Here is an 18,077-nt window from a genome sequence, read left to right as displayed (position 1 = left end):
ACTGAGATAAGCCGGCTAATAACCACTTTTCTTTCTGTACCATAGGGTCGTTTAATCTCCAGTGCAATTGACCTAATTTTGTTATTGTGATAAAATATATGTAGCATGAAAGTTTTCCCTTTTAGGACTTCCTTGGTGGCTCAGTGGTAGAGAATCTGCCTGATAATGCAAGAAACATGGGTTCGATCCCTGGTCTGGGGAGATCCCACATGCTGAGGAACAGCTAGGCCCATGCACCACAGTTACCAAGCCTGTGCTCTCCTGGGAACTGAGCCCATGAGCCCTAAAGCCCGTACTCCACAACAAGAGAAGACACTGCAGTGAGAGGCTTGCACCCCGGATCTAGAGAGCAGCCCCTACTTGCAGCACCCAGAGAAAAACCTGTGCAGCAACAAAGACCCATCATAGCCAATTAAAAAAGAAATATTTCCCTTTAAACGTTTTCCAAGTGTACCACCCAGTGTACTGAGCGTGTCGACACTGTTGTACGGCCGTCTTCACCATTTATCCACAGAGCTTTTTCATCTTCCCAAACTGATGTTTTATTTTTTAATTCTTCTTGGAGTATAGTTGATTTACAATGCTGTGCTAGTTTCTGCTATAAAGCAAAGTAAACCAGTTATACATATACATATATCCTCTCTTTATTAGATTCTTTTCACATATGGACCATTACAGAATATTGAGTAGAGTTCCCTGTGCTATACGGTAAGTCCTTATTAGTTATGTATTTTATATATAGTAGTGTGTGTGTCAGTCCCTGTCTCCCAATTTATGCCCCCCCATAAGACTGCCCAAACTGAAGCTTTACTGTACCCATTAAACAGTATCAGCCCATTCCCCAAACCCCCTAAACCCAAAAAGCCACCATCCTACTTTCTGTCTGTGAATCTGACTACTTCAGACACCTCATTTGAGTGGAAATGATCTGTGACTTATTTCATTTGCATGACGTCACAAGGTTAATCCACATTAAAGCATGTGTCAGAATTCCCTCCCTTTTTCAGACTGAATAATATTCAGTTATATGTATACACTTTTTAAATTCATTCATCTGTGCATGGACCCAAACCACTTTTGAACAACTCTCCTGGTTGGAAAAGCCTTCCTTCTTTTGAACCCAATTCTGTTTCCCTCTAACCTGTGTTCACAGATCCTAGCTCTGGCTCTCAAACTTACACATAATACGGTGAATCCCCTTCTCCATGTCAGTCCTCTATTGCCTTAAAACAAAACCAAGTTGATTCTATGACCTAGGAGATGAGGCCTAAAAACAAACACCCAGTGCTGGAGGAGCTGCTTCAGAGGGAGACACCTCCGCCCATTCATTCTCTGCCCCGAAGAGGGGGAATCTTCAGCCCATCACCCCACATCAAGGGCCCCCTGCCTGGGGAGCTGCTCAAGGGGGTGACTCATTTCACAGTGTCCTGTCTGTCTTCCTCACTCACCCCAAAGCACAGAGGGTCAGCAGAATCTCCCATATACCCACTCCACCACCACCCCAGCCAGGTGCAGCTTCCGCCTGTCTCCCCAGCCGGTGGTAACCCAGCTGGGCACCCACCACCCACTGGCCCTACGAAAGGTTTCTGAATATCCATTCATGCCTCCACAAATTATCTCCAAGAATTCAGTGAGGATGCAGAGATGTAAAGGAGAGACGCCAGAGTGAGAAACTGAACGGGTTACTCCCGGAATGGCTGGTGCCAGTGGCTCGCTCCTGGTAGAAAGAGCCGACGTCACCACACGCGTCTCCCCAGAGAAGGAGGCGGAGATCAGGTTGCTTCCCCCGCCTGCCCCACCCCGAGGAATGGACGCTGCGACACTGCGGGCCTTTCTCTTCTCTGCTATCTTGGAGTCCAGGCGCCGTGGTGACCAAATGGGTCAGGTGCAGGGCTGCAAAAAGCATTGTCCAAACTGCCAAGAGAGGATGTGGCCAACATTCCTAGGTTTGTTTGCGAATGTGGCCCAGAGAGTAGGTGTCAAGGCAGCGAGGTTGGCAGAGTGCGCCCATATCGGGAGCCCAGTCCTTCCCTCCCGCCGCAGGTACCTCTGATGTATCCTTCCAACCCAGATGGACACGCATTTCACACTCCAGGGCGAAAGGGGATCCTACACTCCAAACTTTTATCAGGGTGGGCTCTCTAAAAGGACATTGTCCGTTACAACAGAACTCTGTTTTTCCAGAACTTAGAAAGCCATCAATGGACAAATTTCCCTGATACGTATTTTTCAGATTTGAAAAAATTCGTCTCATGTGTCTATTACTTGGGCTTCCCAAGTGGCTCAGTGGTAAAGAATCTGCCTGCCACTGCAAGAGACACAGAAGAGGCAGGTTTGATCCTTGGGTCAGGAAGATCCCTGGAGGAGGAAATACAACCCACTCCAGTGTTCTTGCCTGGATAATCCCATGGACAGAGGAGTCTGGAGCGCTACAGTCCATAAGGGTCACAAAGAGTCAGACACGACTGAGCACGCATGCGGGCATATCTATTACTTACTCACTATTCACTTTTGAAACCATCAAAAATTACATCTGACAAATAACCATGAGATTATTACATCAAGGACCTAGATATAGAAGTCAAGTGATAAAATGGGTTGAAAGAAGAAAGCAATTATACTAGGAGATTTAAGCTAAGGAAGTAATGAAATTAAAAATGAAGTTTAGCTCTGAGCTTCCTGGCAATGAAAGAGAAAAGAAAAAAAAAAGAAATTACACTGCGTCAGTTCCATTATTTAATTAAAGAGAACATATACACTCATTAGGAGATGTTGTCATGATAAATATTAACTAAGGGGTTATTTGTAAAATGTGAATTTAAGTGTGGCTTTTTAGGAATTCATCTACTATGTGTTTGAGACCTATCTGCACGTGCAATTGTCTCTGTGTGTGTATGGATGTATATACCTATCTGCCCATCACCCCTCAGCTCTTTGTGTGTCTGTGTATTTAGTTGATTTTTTTTAAAAAAGTCTATCAGGAGCCTTTGCAAGGCTTCATCTGTTTCAGTTTGTAGAAATGGCTGCCTCTCATGAGAGAGAGACTGGTGGGAAGGACGAGGGCAAGGGTGCCCTGTAGCCCCAGGACACCTGCATGCTTCCTCTGTCCTGTTAGGTGGTTGAGCTGATCCTATACAAGCCTGAGTGCTTGCTAACTCTTCAGTCATGTCTGGCCCTTTGTGACCCCATGAACTGTAGCCCGCCAGGCTCTTCTGTCCACAGGATTCTCCAGGCAAGAATACTGGAGTGGGTTGCCATTCCCTTCTCCAGGGGATCTTCCTGACCCAGAGATGGAAGCTGTGTCTCCAGTGGCTCCTGAATTGCAGGCAGATTCTTTACCACCGAGCCACCTGGGAAGCCCCTACACAAGCCTACTGTTCTGTAATCTGGGACCTTTGGCCACTAGTGGGGAAGGGGCAGTGGTCAGCCTTGCTGCCATATGGCCAGGGTCCAGGTGCCTCAGGAAAGCTCGTGGGCACCCAGGCGTCCTGCAGCCAGAGCATCTGAATGCACCCTGTGGGCCAAGCCTGGCATATGACTGGGCGCCTGCTCAGCTCCCACTTGGCACTGCCGCTGCCTGCCGGCCCTGGAACCCTGCCCCAAACCACAGCTGCTTGGCGTGGGGCCTGACAGTCTACCCACTCCTTTCCAGAGTACTCTCTCTCTCTGAAGGGCTGGAGTTGTCATCACACCCTTTCCTCCGCAGCTCCCAGGGGTCCTGCTTCTACCCTCATGGCCCAGATATTGTTTCCCAATCAAGCCACTTGCCTGTCACGATGTTCCATAGCCAGGAAATCCTAACCATCCCATGCCTCCACATCTTTGATCAAATACCCTGGAAGTTTAGACCCTCGTTCACCAAACCCCTTGGGGAGTCAGATGTCGATTTCAGCCGGTCCCCCTAATAAGTCAGCCCAGTTCAACCCTTGGCTCCTCCCCTCTCCCCACTAAGTCATTTTTTAAACAGGTTTTTTTAAAACTGGGTGGACCAGTGGCCCCACGCTTGCAATGCGGGGGGCCCAGGTTCAATCCCTAGTCAGGGGACTAGAGCCTTCAGGCTACAACTAAGAGTTTGCCTGCCACAAAGATCGAAGACCCTGAGAGCAACTAGGGCCTGGCGCCATCAAATAAAGAAATAAAGATATTTTTTAAAAAGGTTATAACAGCAGATGGAGGTCTCATCTTTCCTAGAGAGTAGCCCACAGAGAGGGTGTGTCCAGGCCTCCAGACAAGCGGGGTGTTTGTGGTGGGCTGTTATTCAACCTGACGAGCAGGTAGGAGGGATTGAAAAGGGTCCAGAATTACACATTGCATTGGAGTGAACACGGTTTGCTGATGTCTCCTGGCCAGGCTGCCATGGAGAGACTGAGGCTGTGTGCCTGGGACCACTCTTTGGAGGGAAATACAGGGAAAAGGTGCCCTCCTGTTGAATCCTTTTGGGTAAGGAAGAGCCAGAGGAAGAGATGAGATATTTCTGGACCCTCAGGGGCTTTCTATAAGAGGAAAATACTTTGTGATGGGTTTTTAGCGAAATGCAAGGCTGGGGGCAGGGGAACTGTGGGACTATAAGGAACAATTATGTTCTGAAGTAGAGGCTACAGGTGCCCCCAGCCGTGGACAGGACCAGAAGATGTGATCTTTGGGATCCCGTTGGGGTATCCTGCCAAGCCCAGGTGGGGAGATGTGTGCTCCCCAGGGCTGAAGCATCCCAGAGGACCTAACAGCCAACCAACCACCAGCCCCCCTTGCTTGAAAGAAAGAGCTATCTGTAACTGACCCAAGCACGTCTACAGTGCCTGGCCCATTTTGCTATTGTTGTTGAGTCACTCAGTCATGTCTGACTCGGTGCGACCCCATGGACTGACTCCGTGTGACCCCATTCTTCTCCAGGCAGGACTACTGGAGTGGGCTGCCATACCCTCCTCCAGGGGATTTTCCTGACCCAGGGATCGAACCCGAATCTCCTGCATTAGGAGGAGGATTCTTCACCACTAAGCCACCAGGGGAGCCTCGCTTAGTTCACAGAGGGCATTCAATAAACATTCACAGCTACCACAAACCAGAAGTTGAGGGGCTGCGGTGGAAAGAGGGAAACACCCCCTGAGTTTGCACAAGCAGCATATGGCACCCAGGGCTCCTCGGGGTAAGGTGGAACTGTGCCCCTCTACACCCCTGCTGAGGCCATGGCTCTGGGAGAGACTTTGAAAAGCCATCGCCACACGGAATAGTTTTCTCTGGGTTCTTACTTCTCCCCAACTCTGCCTTCCAGGAAAACATTCCTGTGGACCACAAAGGGGAAGTGAGCCGACTGAGGCCGAGGCAAATGGTGAGAGAATAAAACAGTGATGGTCACTGCAATCTTGCTCTTTCAAAGCATCTAAATAGCATGAGCCGGGCTCCTCTTTTGTAACCTCAGGTGCAAGTGCACGGGAATTTATCTCCATGTAGTGATGGAAAAGCAGATAAAATTCATCAACAGTGCACTGCATGCCTCCCTTCCAGTGGAGCAGTAAGAAAAAGTCATTACATAAAGGACTCCATTTGATTTTAGATGTGCTGGAAAGCTAAACAAAATAGAAAGGAAATCTATTTTTCAGGCAAAATAAGACAGGGAGTGATTATGGACAGGCGAGTTATTTTTATTAAAAGAAGAATGATAGACACACTGAAGTCATAACCTGCTGTTTGGCCAGAAGGCTTTAAGATGGGAGAATACCCAAACTTGCCTTTCCCATCCCCTTTCCCTGTGGTGACCAAAGACTCAAGCACTGACTCTTACAGGCTGAGGTTTCTGCTGTGAAAAAGTGACTGCAGGGCAGGTGACGCTGGGCTGAGGCTAGGGAGGCCTGGGCGCCACAGCCAGGCCTGTGGGTTACAGGCCTGCTGCCCGGAAACCACAGAGGGAAGGGCTGAGGCCACGCGGACAGTGACCACGGGAGAGACTTGCTACGAGGTGGAAGTGAAAGGGACAAGGTAATTATGAAACAGCAAAGAGTGTTTCAAAGCAAAGTTTGCAAATGCTGTCCAGATGAGAAAAGATGAACACTCAAACAATAGGTTTTCAAAATCGACATCCGCTTTTAAAAACTAATTTTATTTATTTATTTATGGGTGTGTTGGGTCTTCATTGCTGCTCGGGCTTTTCTCTAGCTGCGGCGAGCAGGGGCGACTCTCTGTGGTGTGCGGGGTTCTCATTGCTGTGGCTTCTTTTGTTATGGAGCACGGGCTCTAGGGCCCTCGGACTTCAGCAGGTGTGGCATGTGGACTTAGGAGCTGCGGCTCCCGGGCTCTGAAGCACAGGTGCATGGGTTCGGCTGCTGCACAGCACGTGGGATCTTTCCGTGTCAAGAACAGAACTCGTGTCTCCTGCACTGGCAGGTGGATTCTTTACCACTGAGCCACCAGGGAAGCCTGATATCCACTCTCAAATCATCAAAACATGTACTTGGAGAAAAATTGCCCAGGTTCAATGTCGCTTGTGTGTGGGAATTGAGAAAACAAGCAGAGGCCCCAGCTGTGCTGGTTTTCAAAGTGTGGTCCACAAAACTTTTCCCTTGACTCAAGGGTGCCGCAGAGTTCTGGGCCCTGTTCAGAACTACTGAGTCAGAATCTCTGAGAGCAGGGCCCAGAAATCTGTATTTTTAAAGTTTGTTTAAGTAATTTTGAAAACCATTAACCCAAAAGGGTAAAAAAAGAAATTCTTAACATATATCACTCCCCCACCCCCACACACAATTTGCAGTCAGGCATAGCTCAGCTTGTAAAGAATCTGCCTTCAATGCAGGAGACCCTGGTTCGATTCCTGGGATGGGAAGATCTGCTGCAGAAGGGATAGGCTACCCACTCCAGTATTCTTGGGTTTCCCTGCTGGCTCATCTGGTAAAGAATCTACCCGCAATACGGGAGAACTGAGTTCAATCCCTGGGTCGGGAAGATCTCCCGGAGAAGGGAAAGGCTACCCACTCCAGTATTCTGTCCTGAAGAATCCCATGGACAGGGTAGCCTGGCAGGCTACAGTCCATGGGGTCGCAAAGAGTCAGGCACAGCTGAGTGACTTTCACTTCACTTCACTGTAAAGCACATCAGATTTGGACTCAGAATACTTGGGTTAAAGTTATGCTACTTAGCCCTGAGCAATTCACGTAATTTCTTACAGCTCCAATTCTCCTAATTTGCAAAATGAAAATTCTACCCTGAGTTGTAAATATTAATAGACAAAGAATGTCAAAGCATTTGCAAAGTAAACTCTACAGGATTGGTACAAATGGTTTTTTATTATTATCATGGAGTTTCCCAGGTGGCATAGTGGTAAAGAATCCATCTGCCAGTGAAGGTGACACAGGTTTGATCCTTGGATCGGGAGGATCCCCTGCAGGAAAAAATGGCTACCCACTCCAATATTCTTGCCTAAAAAATCCCACGGACAGAGGAACCTGTCAGGCTACAGTCCATGGGGTTGCAAAGAGTCAGACATGACTGAGCTTACAAGAAAGTACAAGAATTATTAGCTGTCATGGTATTAATATCACAAGTCCCTACCCATGGTGCCAGCACCATATTCTAAGTGACTGTATCTCTTGCCTGGATGACTCTAATACTTCCTCCTAAACAAGCTCTTCCCTCCCTCCCCTTCCATCTCATACTCTGGCGATAATGCAATCCCCTCACTTAAAACCTTGCTCTTAGAATACAGTCAAAGATCCTTAACAGAACTAGCTCTTTTCCTCACCAAGACCTTGATTGACTCTGAGAGAAGGTAGACTGAAATGCAAAACATCCAGAGTATCATTGCTTGTCCAGTAAAAATCCACTTGGCTTAACTCTAGCCCTTGGAGTCACAGCAGCAAAGATGCTGCACAGAAGTCTCAACTGGTTGTAGGGCAGGATTGAAAACAAAGCCTTGATCTCACGGGCATGCCTGAGGCAACCCTATTGGAAAAGGATTAAAAATATAGTATTGAAAATGTAGGCTCTGGACTATGTAAGCCTAAAGAAATGATTCTAATTTGTAGTGTTTATAACACCATGATTAAATACCATCTAAAGGCTTAAAAGTATTTTTTAATATGTAAAGATATTTGCTGATAGGCATTTTTATTGATGGAAACATTTTTCATTTTTTAAAATAAACTTTTGTTTTATGACAGTTTTATATTTACAGAAAAGTTACAAAAACAGTCCAGAGGGTTCCTGTAGACCCCTGACCTGCTTGCCCCTAATATCATTCTTACTAAACTTGGCCACATTTATCAAACGTAAGAAACCAGTGTTGGGTCCGGACTTTATTCAGATTCCACCGGTTTTTCCATGAATGTCCTTTTCCTGCTCCAGATCTAATTCAGGATTACATGCTGTATTTAGACATCACATCTCTTTGGTCTCTTCTGATCCAAGACTGTTTTTCAGATTTTCCTTGTTTTTGACAACCTTAATAGTTTTGGGAAAGACTGCTCAGGTGTTTCATAGAAAGTCCCTCAGGTGGGGTTTGTCTGATGTTTTCTCACGATTAGACAGGATTATAGGAATCTATAATCTAATGAGGGTGTCTGGGGAGGCAGACCACAGACAGGAAGTACTATTTTCATCACATCTGTGAAGGGTACATGCTATCAACATGAGTCCTTATTGTCTGTTTGCTTTTAAATATTTATTTATTTGGCTGCACGGCATCTTAGTTGCAGCATGTGGGATCTAGCTCCCTGTCCAGGCATCGAACCCACCCCTCTGCCTTGAGAGCACAGAGTCTTAGCCACTGGGCCATCAGGGAAGTCCCAACTTATCATTGTTTATGCCAATCAAACCTGGTCGCCTTCTGAAGGTAGTACTTGCTAGCCCTCTCCACCATAAAGTTACTTTTCTTCTCTTTCTGTGCTATATATTTTGGAATCAAATCACTAAGGACAGCTCTCTCTCCACACTGAAAGTGTAGTGAGTGTGTATTAGGGGTTGGGGTGGGGTTTAAGCTCCACCTCCTGGAGGGGGGAGTAGCTGTGTGAATTATTTGGAATTCATCTGTAAGGGGCATTGCCTCTTCTCCCTCTTGCTCATTTGTTTATTTCTTCAACCACTTATTTATAGTAAAATAGATTCATTAATATTTATTTTATAGTTTAGATTATAATCCACTACTATCTATTTTGTCACACATATTATTCCAACTTTGGTCACTGGAAGTTCTTTAAGATGGGCATTTGTGTCACTTTGACATGCCCTATTCTTTTTTAAAAAAATATTCATATATTTTGTTCTATATAGTTTATTTATATAGACAAATACATAAACACACTGATGTAGATAAATAATAGATATCTAGCTAGATAGACCGGAGAAGGCAATGGCACCCCACTCCAGTACTCTTGCCTGGAAAATCCCATGGACAGAGGAGCCTGGTAGGCTGCAGTCCACGGGGTCACTAAGAGTCGGACACAACTGAGCAACGTCACTTTCACTTTTCACTTTCATGCACTGGAGAAGGAAATGGCAATCCACTCCAGTGTTCTTGCCTGGAGAATCCCAGGGATGGGGGAGCCTGGTGGGCTGCCATCTATGGGGTCGCACGGAGTCGGACACGGCTGAAGTGACTTAGCAGTAGCAGCAGCTAGATAGACACACATATGATACACGCTCAGTCACTCAGTCTTGTCCGACTCTTTGCAATCCTGTGGACTGTAGCCTGCCAGGCTCCTCTATCTATGGGATTTTTCAGGAGTGGGTTGCCACTTCCTCCTCCAAGGAATCTTCCAGAACCAGGGGTAGAACCCACAGCTCCTGTGGCTCCTGTCTTGGCAGGCAGATTTCTTATTGCTGAGCCACCAGGGAAGCCTCTACCCTATCCTTTCATTTTTTTAACTTTTTCTTATTTTCTAGCATCACAAGATACTCCAGGCTCATCTAGAATTTTCCTTGCCCCAGGCCAAGAACTGGTTATTTTCCCAAGGATCTCTGGTTCCTTTTGTTGGAGAATGGTATTCAAAATCAAGGTCTGGTCATTGAATGAAAATTATTTAGAATTTTAAGACACTTTTTAAGGAGTTCCTTGGCAATCCAAGGGTTAGGAGTCCTCGCTTTCACTGCCAAGGGCATGGCTTCAGTCTCTGGTTGGGGTACTAAGATTCTGCAAGTCACAAGACAAGACCAAAAATAAATAAATAAAACAACTTTTTAGTATTTTTCATTATAAAATTAATATACATTGTTGGAAAAATTTTCAAGCAGTACAGAAATGTACGAAGTAAGACATAAAGAAGTCCCACCTAAGTTTTCCCTAATTTACTTTTCAAAACTATAGTATGGAGTATATTCCTGGTTTTTAAAAATTTATAAATTAGTGTATATTTATAGGAAAAGATTTGAAAACTACTAAAATATCTAAATTAATAGGATTTTTTAATATTTGTATTTATAATGAGGAAAATTAGAAATGTCATACTTCACCAACTAATGGGGGATTTAGTTAAAAATACTGCAGTCCATCCATAAAATGTAATCTTAAGAACACAACAAAAGGCATGTAAATTCCTATCTGCAGGGAAGGAACGGAGATGTGGAGAACAAACTTGCGGACACAGTGGGGGAAGGAGAGAGTGGGACGGATTGGGAAGGCAGCATTGTTGTTCATACACGACCATGTGTGAAACAGCTGGAAGGGAAGCTACTGCACCACACCGGGAGTCCAGCCTGGCGCTCCGTGACGATCTAGAGGGGTGGGAAGGGGGGACGCTCACGGGGGAGGAGATACATATATACAGTTACGACTGATTCGAGTTGCTGTATGGCAAAAACCAACAAAACATTGTCAAGCGATTATCCTCCAATTAAAAAATAAGTGTAGAAAAAAGAAGGAAACCATGTGAAAGAAAAATGTTTAATGACATAAGGAAATGTTCACAAGACATCTATTAATAAAAAACCACAGAGAACAAAACAGTATGCTCAGTATCATTCCCCTTTTTGTTAAAAAAAAATTTAAGCATGTATTAGCACAGAAAATAGGACTAATGGGATGTATATCAAAATGTCAACTCTGACTTGTGTTGTAATTACAATTTTACCTTTCTTCCTTTCTTGGTATGTGCTTCCCAAATCCTCTGCCGTCAACATGCATTGCTTTTGAACTCAGGAAACAAAGCAGTCTTTGCCTTGCACAGCATCATGTTAACTGAAACTTTGCACACTGGAACTGTGACCTTGACTTTTAATAACTGCAGTCATTAAAAACACATTAAAAACATAATACAGAGTATGAAAACAAATGCTAGTGCTTGGAACAGAAATTGAATGGACACATCCACTCAACCACTCAGCAAATATTTTATTGAGCATTTATCAGGTGCCAGAAACTGTCATAGGTGTCAGGGATACGACAGTATATAGACTCCACTGAATTATTTATGCTGGTGAAACAATAAAAAAAAAAACCTAAATGTCAAAACTACATCTGAAAATTGCGTTATAGCCATAAGCTGGAATAAGAAGTAACCATTAAAAAGCATGTTCTAACTCAGACTTATTGGCACTGAAAATGCTTAAAATATATTTATAATGGAAAAAAAGTAGGCCATAAAAAGTACAGAGAGTAATGTCATTTTTTAACTAGCAATGTACATACATATATTTCTGTAAAAACATGTTTTTATTTATACCCATAGTCTATCTGTATCTAAGTAAAACCATCTCTCTCCCCGGTAGATACTAGAGAAGAGATAGCCCTTAATCAGAATGCTAAGAAATTAATAAACTCTAAAGTGAAACCCCAAAGCATTTGTAAATCCTTGGGTGTAGTATCACTTTGCATAAGAAAAATGGAAGACATCTGAGGGCGTTCTGAGTGGGCAGAGAAAGAATGGGAAGTAGATGCCATCTGCCTCTCTTTGCTTTCAGTCAAGCCATCATGCAAAGAATGTGACTTTATTGTGTGAATGTCTATGTGTAAATCTAGAAAAATAGGACTTTCCTAGCTGTCCAGTGGTTAACACTCCCCATTCCCAATGCAGGGAGCACTAGTTCAATCCCTGGTCGGGGAACTAAGATACCACACGCCAGGAGGCACCTAAGCCCACGTACCACAACTCCTGAGCCCAGGCACTCCAGACCCCACATGCCACAAACAGAGTCCGAGCACTGCAACAAAAAATCCTGCCTGACTCAACCAACCTTCTGAGTGCTGCAGCTAAGACCCAATGCAGCCAAAGAAGTGTTTTTTAAAAAATAAAATAAGCACTGCTACTTACTAGCCGTGGGACCTTGGGCAACTAATTTCAATGTGCCTCAGCCTTCTCTCCTGTATTATTTAGGAATATTTGGATTGCATGTAACAGAAAACCCAACTCAAAGTGGCTTCAACAAAAAGAGAGTTTTGTGGTTCATCTGACAGGGCCACGGGTGTCCAGTTAGATCCCAGAGCTTATAGTGCTGCTGCTTCTGTTTCTTAGGGCTGATTTCCTCCATGTCGGAGTTGGACTCTTACATAGGTTTCTTCCTTGTGGCGGCCAGGTCTCTTCTGCAGGTCCAGTCTTGCATTGTCCTTGTGTGCACGCTTAGTCGTTTAGTCGTGTCCAACTCTTTGCGACCCCGTGGACTGTAGCCCACCAGGCCCCTCTGTCCTCGGGATTTCCCAGGCAAGAATGCTGGAGTGGGTTGCCATTTCCTTCTCCAGGGGATCTTCCCGACCCAGGGATTGAACCTGCATCTCCTGTGTCTTCTGTGTTTCCTGCATTGCAGGCAGATTCTTTTTTTTTTTGTACTTTTTAAAATTTTTAAAATTTTAATTGGAGGCTAATTACTTTACAATATTGTATTGGCTTTGCCATACATTGACATGAATCTGCCCCGGGTGTACACGTGTTCCCCATCTTGAACCCCCCTCCCACCTCCCTCCCCATATCATCCCTCTGGGTCGTCCCAGTGCACCAGCCCCAAGCATCCTGTCTCATGCATCGAACCTGGACTGGCAGTTCGTTTCACATATGATAATATACAAGTTTCAATGCCATTCTTCCAAATCATCCCACCCTTGCCCTCTCCCAGCAGACAAATGGATAAGAAAGCTGTGGTACATATACACAATGGAGTATTACTCAGCCATTAAAAAGGAATTTAGAAAGATGCAGGCAGATTCTTTACCCTCTCAACCATCAGGGAAGCCATCTGGCATCCTCTGCTAACCACTACCCTAGAGGAAAGGGAACTCGTAACTCATTTTTTTTCTGGCAAAATCCTAGGATCACTTGGTATGATTGGGCAGCACCTCTTTCATGGCCACTCTTAAACCTAGGGATGGAATCAATCCCACCCAATCACGTGGAAGAAGAGTGGGAGGGGACTAACCAATGAAAACTTAGGCATCCTTTCCAGGAAAAAAATGGGTACTAGCCTTTCAGACGGAGAAGGCAATGCAAGCCACTCCAGTACTATTGCCTAGAAAATCCCATGGACGGAGGAGCCTGGTGGCCTGCAGTCCGTGGGGTCTCTAAGGGTCGGACACGACTGAGCGACTTCACTTTCACTTTTCACTTTCACACATTGGAGAAGGAAATGGCAACCCACTCCAGTGTTCTTGCCTGGAGAATCCCAGGGACGGGGGAGCCTGGTGGGCTTCCGTCTATGGGGTCACACAGAGTCGGACACGACTGAAGTGACTTAGCAGCAGCAGCAGCAGCAGCAGCCTTTCAGAAACAGCAGCTGTCTAATATAGACAAACACATACTTTCACATACATGTAAAACACACATGTCAGTTTCTGCATATCCTGTCTGGTTGCTCTTTGGCAATTTCCCACCGTTTTATTGGAAAGAGCTCTCTAAAATGCAAGTCCAGTTATCATAACAGGTAAGCTTCAAGAGCAGCAATCAACTCTTGCCCATCTTCAGGGCTCAAGTCCTAACCCAGTGCCTGGCACTAGGTTGATGCTCTGGAATCTATTGAATGAATGATCTCATTTGAGCCTCAGAAGTGCCAGGAGCTGCCTGGGCAAATGCGATAACCGTGTTTCATATGGCAAAATAAATAAGCCAGGAGATAGTTATAAAGTGAATCTACTGGACAGCGAGATGAGTCAGACAGAGGTGGGGCTTTGACTATATCACGAAAGGTAGAGAATATGTGTATGGGCATCACAGAGTGTCCCAGCTGAGCCAGGAGAATGCTAGGCTGGAAAGCCCCATCCCCAGCAAGGACAAGGTAGTCCTTCCTGCAGTCAGTGTGTAAGAGAACAAGGGTTTTGCTCAGATTCTAGCAGAGAAAACAGGCCCACAGGATGACTCAGTAATGTGATAAGCTCAGACCCTCCACAGGGCCTTTGCCCATGCTGGCCCCTGCGCAGGAATGTTCTGTACATCATCAGTCTCCTTTAAAAATTATTTTATTTAATTGCTTTTAGCTGCACACGGGCTTTCTCTAGTTGTGGAGCACAGGCTCTAGGGTGCAGGGGCTCAGTAGCTGTGGCTCCCAGGCTCTAGAACACAGGCTCGGTAGCTGTGGTACACAGGCTCAGCTGCTGCAGAGCATGTGGGACGTGAGATCTTTTCAGAGCAGGGATCAAACCCGTGTCCCCTGCATTGCAAGGCAAATTCTTAACCTCTGGACCACTAGGGAAGCCCCATCAGTCTCCTTCACTTCATTCAGTTTTCAGCATTAATGTCACCTCTTAGAGAGGTTTTCCCTGATCTTGAGACTTAAAGCAGGACTCACAGCACCAGGACCCAGCTGTCATTCTTTCAGAATGAAGGCACAACCTGAAATTCCCTTGCTGACTTGCTTACTGTCTCTCTCTTGCCATAGGAATATAAGTTCTGTTGGAGCAGTCGTCTTCCCCGTCCTCTTCATTAGATATTTTTCAAACAAATGAATAAGCAAAGAGAGTGACTCTTCTGGCTTGAGGCTAGGTAAATAAATCACAGGCTTTAAACATGTCCAGCTCAGACAATCCTTCATAAAGAACAGTTATTACAATGACTATTATTTATAGATGTCAAGAAATATCAGAAACCCTGACTTCAGTGGTTTTGACTCTTCTTAAAAGCAGGGCCCAGAGGCCAGGGCAGTAGAGCCGGAGTGTGCAGAAGAGGTGGAGGGAAGGAGCGAAGGCCTGGGGGGCTGCTGCTGCTCGCCTGGGAAATGATCTGAGGGAGGAGGGGGAATCTGGGGGGCAGGGGTGGGGACCCCAGGGACTTCCAGAGGAAGCTGGAGTTGGGTCATGGGGAGGTGGTGATCTTGGAAAGGAGCAAATCCTAATCTGAGTCTTGTTTTAATCATCGACTGATGATGGCAAGGACTGGTTCCATTCGGCTTCAAAATTCCAGACTGTATGTGTTGAGGGTCTATAAGTTCAAAGCACTTGCTGGTCCCTGAGGAGGGGAGGTGAGCCAGGTATGACTCAGGCCCCTTAGGTCCCCTTGGAGGAGACAGGGAGGTGGGTCACAGCAAACTGTGAAAGTATAATAACCCTCTACTAGGTATACCCATTGAAGGTTGGGGTGGTCTTATAAAGGATGCCTTGGAAAGAGAGAGTGGCGCTAGCACAAAAGATAAAGGGGATATTTTGTTTTGTTTTTTTAAATAAACAGCTCTTTTTCACGTTTTATCTCATTTTATTTTTTATTTTCTTTGCTCAGCAAAGAAATAATTAAGATTATTATTTAATTATCCAACTAAGGGGAATTCGAACCCATGCCCCTTGGAAGCATGGAGTCTTAATCCCTGGGCCCCCAGGGAAGTCCCAAAGGGGATCTTTTTGAACAGGCTCAAAACCCACATTGGTGATTGAAAACAGGAAACTCAGGGAAAATATCTGTTTCTTGATTATTGTGATTTTTTTTTTCACTGATCTTATGTCAACAAGTTCAGGGTCACCTCTAACTGGCAATGGTGGGGAAAGACCATTTCACTAAGATAGATTGGGCTTCCCTGGTGGCTCAGATGGTAAAGAATCTGCCTGCAGTACGGGAGACCCAGGTTTGATCCCTGGGTCGGGAAGATACCCTGGAGAAGAGAGTGGTAATCCACTCCAGTATTTTTGCCTGGGGAATTCCATGGACAGAGGAGCCTGGCAGTCCATGAGGTTGCAAAGGCAGTCCATGGGGTAGCAAAGAGTCAGTCACAACTGAGTGACTAACACTTTCACTTTCACTAAGACAGACCACACACCTGAGGTCAGCAGAGGTATCAGTAATTGGTTTTCATCTTTTCAAAAACAGAAGAAGCTGAAACCCAAGAACAGGGACTGATGACTATCTGTGGGACTCACCAAAGCTGAGCCAAGCTCAGCTGATCACATGATGCCCTTGAGTCTTGAGACAGTGTCCTGACCTACTTCACAGGAAAAACACAAGAAGAACTTGTCACCTCTCAACCCCCTGACCACACTCTGGGTTTCTTCTGACTCCACAAAAAACAATCAAATAAAAATTTTATCTTCCCATGATCAGAAAATATTCTCCATGAGGACTTGTCTTAGGACCTTAAATTTAAATTGTTGAAATGCTTTATACCTGCTACCCTTGTCTCCAGCCTTTTTAAAATGGAGAATTTGTTTTTAAGGAAAATCTGCACTCTATTATATGAATGGTAGAAGGCAAGCCTTTAGTTAACACTCAAAAACCCCAAACATTTTTGCCTTGTAGTCTGTATGTAGCAGCAAGCATATTCTAAGAAAAGGAAGACTTAAGACACCCTGACGCATGGATAGTGCCCCTTTAAAATGTCTCTGTTAGTAAGATTCTGAGTGTCAAACACTGAAGTTGATTGAAAATGAGTTACATAAAAAGAAAACAAATGAAACAACATGAGTAAACTTTAATAGAATAAGAAACCTATCAAGTATAAAGTGGTCATTAAACACTTACCATATGTTCAAAACCACTCTCTGTTTACCTAAGCACAGTACAAGTTATCTCCAGCTTTGCACAGGTGTGTGCCCAAGTTCATTGGTAGGTTGTATTTTGTTTTTTTAACTCAGAATAACTTTCTTATAGGCATGCATCTTTGTTTCTTATTTTATGTGTTATTAATGATAGACTTTTGTGAGCTAGCTTAGGGCACAGGCAGCATATTGTGTGCGTGCAAAGTGTCAACACATTTCAGTTTATAGCTCAGTTGCTGGGACTCACCACCCTGCTCCCTTTTCCCGACTGTAGAAAAAACCAGAACAATGATGGGAAGGGCAGCATCACCCCTGTGGCTTCCAATGTCTTTTTTGAACTTGTCTCCTACTTGGGGGCTCAGCCATTCTGTCAGCTCTTAAGGAAAAAATTTTGTGTTTGTGTTTGTCTTTGTGTTTGGGCCTTCGCAGGGCTTCTGGTCCGGGACTAAACATCTTCTATTGCAGGTTGAGCTGGACATTCTGGACTTCTCTCTTGAACCTATGTCCTCTCCACTGGCCCTTCGATGTGCAAGAGCTCTACAAGTTGGTCCTGATTGGGAAAGGAGATGATGGCAGGCCATCAGGAGAGAAGAAAATCTTGGCTGGCTTAGTGGTCTGGGCTGAGTGCTTTGTCCAGGGCTCCTCAGGATAAGTAGACAGGGTCTGGCATACCTGTAATATCTGTCTTCAGCTTCCCACCTTCAAGCAGGGCACCCATCACTCAGCCCTTCAGATGTCAGGGAGACTCCTGCACCAACCTGAGAGTGACAGGAGGGGCCCCACTAAGGAATTCAGATGCCCTGGCTTTACCAACAATCATCAAAGTTCTCTTGGTCAACACCTGATACCCACTTCTAGGACAAGTTCAGAGGCAATTCCAGGAGTGGAACATCAAGTCATTCCGGTGTCTGTGGGCATGCTCTACTGTTTCAGCTTCTGCAGGGCCGGAATGAGGACGTGCTGAATGACTCTGGGCAGGCCTTGTCTTGTTGGAGTCACGTGTTCTCCAACCGCCCTGCCATAAATGGGATGGGACCAATCTGAAGCAGAGATTCCCTTTGGCTGGTTTCCAAAGTAGAGTCTGATCATAGAATTCCAGAGTGATTACAGAGCTGTGGATGGGGGAGAGGTACTGGGTACATGGAAAATTGAGAACCTCATTTAGTTTTACAAAATGCATTTTCAAGGTCCTGATATAGACTCAGGATATTCAGAAGTT

This window comes from Moschus berezovskii, chromosome 13 (genome assembly GCF_049115385.1).
Source record: "Moschus berezovskii isolate FMDL1 chromosome 13, NW_MosBer_1.0, whole genome shotgun sequence".
Lineage (NCBI taxonomy): Eukaryota > Metazoa > Chordata > Mammalia > Artiodactyla > Moschidae > Moschus > Moschus berezovskii.
Note: the sequence above shows the minus strand (reverse complement) of the source record.